Genomic DNA, 3,655 nt, shown 5'->3' with positions numbered 1-3,655 from the left:
ACGCCGTCGCAAAAGTGGGCGCTAGTCTTAATAACCCCACTATAAAAAGACTAGTATCAGGCCGTGATCGGGCCTTGTAAAAACAACCGATCTCCTTGGGTAGTGGCGGCAACAATAACTCCCATGGCAGTAGAAAGCCTACGTAAGCATAGCGCAGGGGTCTGTAGAGAGCCCAAGACATTGAGGTACTGTCTATAATTAAACTCCTAGTTAAGGTCAATGGGACATTTAGTCCTAAGGCGAGTCGACTTTCGACAGAGGGATTAAAGCTGGCATAAGGGCCGTGGGGGGTTTACGCAGCAATGCGGTTCCCCGACCGGGTTACAGAGAAACACTCGAAGAAAACTAACATGTATTAACAACTACAGCTTAAATAAATCACTCATTTTTTTTGTTTAGATTAAGGGTTTCTTTTAAACAAACAAATAATAATTTTTGGAAAAAGAATTTAATAACATAGGAAAATAAAAACAATTTTTCTAATTTAAATCCAGTTATAAAAAAGTCTTATTTTTTAAAGATATCCTTCGTAGCGTAATGGTTAACGCGTCTGCCTTCTAAGCAGAAGATTTGCGGGTTCGAGTCCCGCCGAAGGAGATCTTTTTTAAAAAAAAGATAAATGTAAATAGAATTTATTGACGTAGGGTAACTTTAACAATAATGGTTATATTTAAACAATATTTTTAAAAACTCGAGATTTATTGAGAAAGCAGTTTAGAAAATCTTGTGTGGTAAAAAATAAAATAAATTTTTTAATAATAAGTAATTAAGTGTAAAAACCAGAATGGTTAATTATCTATTTATGTGTAATATATAGAATGATGAATTAAGTAATTATGTGTAATAAGCAGAATAGTAAACTATCTAATTATGTGTAATATATATTTTTAAATCAACTTACTTATTCCCGCATAAACATTTCTGCATCAACTTACTTGTGCCCGCATAAGCATTTTTACATCAAATTACTTATTCCCGCATAAGCATTTCTGCATCAACTTACTTGTGCCCGCATAAACATTTCTACATCAAATTACTTATTCCCGCATAAACATTTTTACATCAACTTACTTATTCCCGCATAAACATTTTTACATCAAAATCTAAATTACCTTTTTAAAAATCCCCCCATTTTATGCACAATGTTAGATGATCTTTTAAGAACATCTGTTAAAGCTAACCGAAAAGATTTAGAAAAAAGTTCAATGAACCCATCAACTTTTCCACAATATTTAAAGGGTAATTTCATAAAAAAAGAAATCAATTTTTTTCAAAAACCAAATTTAAATTTCTTAGAAGAATATTTAATAAGGAATAAAGAATTTTACAACAAAATAGAAGAAAAAAAGAAGAATTATAAAGAAAAAGGGGAATTACAACAAAACAGAGAATTAGGGATTTTAGAAACAGAAAAACAAAGGAAATTACATGATCAGAGCAACTTCCAATATCAGAACAATTTAGAAGATCAGAAGAAGATACAGGATCATAACAAGTTCCAAGATCAGAACAATTTAGAATATCAGAAGAAGTTCCAAGATCATAACAGTTTCCAGGATCAGAGCAACTTCCAAGACCGGAGCAATTGCCAGGATCATAACAGTTTGCATGATGAGTTTAGTTTACTTGATGATTTTAAAAATACTAAAGAAATCATGCAAAACATAACCTTTCAAGTTATAGAGGAAGAATTTAATTTATTTTCAAGTAATTTTAAAATGAAAAAACAAGAGCAAAACTTAGAAAATTTAAGTTTTAATAAAAAAGACTTCATTTATTTATCAGAGATGACAGAATACAAAGAGAACAGCAGGAGTAGGAACGACAGGGATATTAATTACAATATAAGAGATGGGATTAATACGGGTGGTAATTACAACAGGACTAATTACAATATGACAAATTACAAAGGGACTAATTACAATATAGGGGATGAGATAAATAAGGGTGGTAATTACAAAGGGACTGATTACAATATAGGGGATGAGATAAATACAGGGGATAATTACAACAGGACTAATTACAACGGGACAAATTATAATAAGGGTGATAATTATATTATGACGAATTACAAAAAGGGGGATAATTACAATGAGACTGATGTAAATGTAAATAATATCACCCACACCCCTATTCCACCCACTAATACCCCAAGTCTGTACCAGTCCAACTGTTCTGAGTTCGATATCCACCCCAACTCAACAATTGATCTGCGGACTACTTGTATGATTAAGAATATCCCCAACAACTATTCAATTAAAGTTCTAGAGAAGTTTATTAATAAAACGCATCTTGGGAAGTATGACTTTTTATATTTAAGAATGGACTTTGACCACAGGTGTAACGCAGGGTACGCTTTTGTTAATTTTAGTAAACCTGAAGATGTTTATAGTTTTTACTTACGGATAGACGGGAAGAACTGGGTGAGTGGGTTAAGTAAAAAGATAGCCAAATTAACATACGCCAAAATACAGGGATTTGAAGTTCTGGTAAGGAAGTTCAAGAACAGCAAAATACATGAAAAAGAAAGGATTTTCAGACCGAAAGTATTCTACACGTCAGGGCCACTAATAGGGAAAGAGAGGAACTGGGACGAATTTAGGAGTGGCACGCAGTAGGGGGGTTGGAACGTGGAGTGTATTGATTGACTTGTGTTTTATTGTATTTTTAATTATGTTTACATGTAATACACATGCTGCTTATATCTCTATAAAGAAAACTGCTCTATAAAAATAAACTTATGCCACGGGACACCCCTTGGATCTTCTTTAACCTATGCTTACTGGATCCCCCACGGATCTTCTTAAACTTATACTTACGGGACACCCCTTGGATCTTCTTTAACTTATACTTACGGGACACCCTTTGTATCTTCTTAAACTTATACTTACGGACACCCCTTGGATCTTCTTTAACTTATACTTACGGGACACCCCTTGGATCTTCTTAAACTTATACTTACGGGCCCCCTGGGTCTTCTTTAATTTATTTTTGCGGGATCCCCTTTATATTGTTACAATGAGTTTTAAATAAATGCCCTGTTTTCTTGGGCCTTGAAATAACTTCATATTTACTTTAACTTATCTCTTGCTTTCTTGTTTTATTTAATAAAAACTCATGCTTCCCGCTATCTTTAACTTTTAATGTCTTCTTTTATAATCTAATATATCCTATGTATTATTAAGTAATCTTATGTCTTAGTATCTCTCATCCCATGTCTTAGTATCTCTTATCTTATGTATTAGTATCTCTTATCCTATGTCTTACTATCTCTTATCCTATGTATTTACTATCTCTTATCTTATGTCTTAATATCTAATCCCATCTCTTATTTAAAGAAAGTATTGTGTAATGTAATTTTAAACCTATCTCTTATCTTATCTCTCATTTATTTAAAGTTTTCCCAACTCTCTCATATTTTAAAAGTAATCCTCCTATCTCTTATCCTTTATAATCTAATTTATACTGTATATTACTATCTAGTCGTATCTTCATATATCCTGTTCTTATTATTATCTTTTCACATTCTAAATGACAACCAAAACCCATTAGTCACCAGTACAGGGAGTACTTTATGAAATTCCATGTTAATAAACAATACTCTCCCCATTATTATATAAAGGCCCGTTAGGTAACAGCTTATAACCGGCCACAT

General features: G+C 32.5%; 1 non-coding gene across 1 annotated transcript; it reads left to right on the top strand.

Annotated features, from left to right (window-relative positions):
• The first annotated feature begins 523 nt into the window (after nt 1-523).
• Nucleotides 524-597, top strand: TRNAR-UCU (transfer RNA arginine (anticodon UCU)). Its single transcript has one exon. It is a non-coding gene; the product is annotated as a tRNA-Arg (tRNA).
• The last annotated feature ends 3,058 nt before the right edge of the window (nt 598-3,655 follow it).

Source organism: Arctopsyche grandis, unplaced genomic scaffold, assembly GCF_051622035.1.
Source record: "Arctopsyche grandis isolate Sample6627 unplaced genomic scaffold, ASM5162203v2 HiC_scaffold_542, whole genome shotgun sequence".
NCBI classification, from domain to species: domain Eukaryota; kingdom Metazoa; phylum Arthropoda; class Insecta; order Trichoptera; family Hydropsychidae; genus Arctopsyche; species Arctopsyche grandis.
Note: the sequence above shows the minus strand (reverse complement) of the source record. Positions and strands in the feature narration are given on the sequence as shown.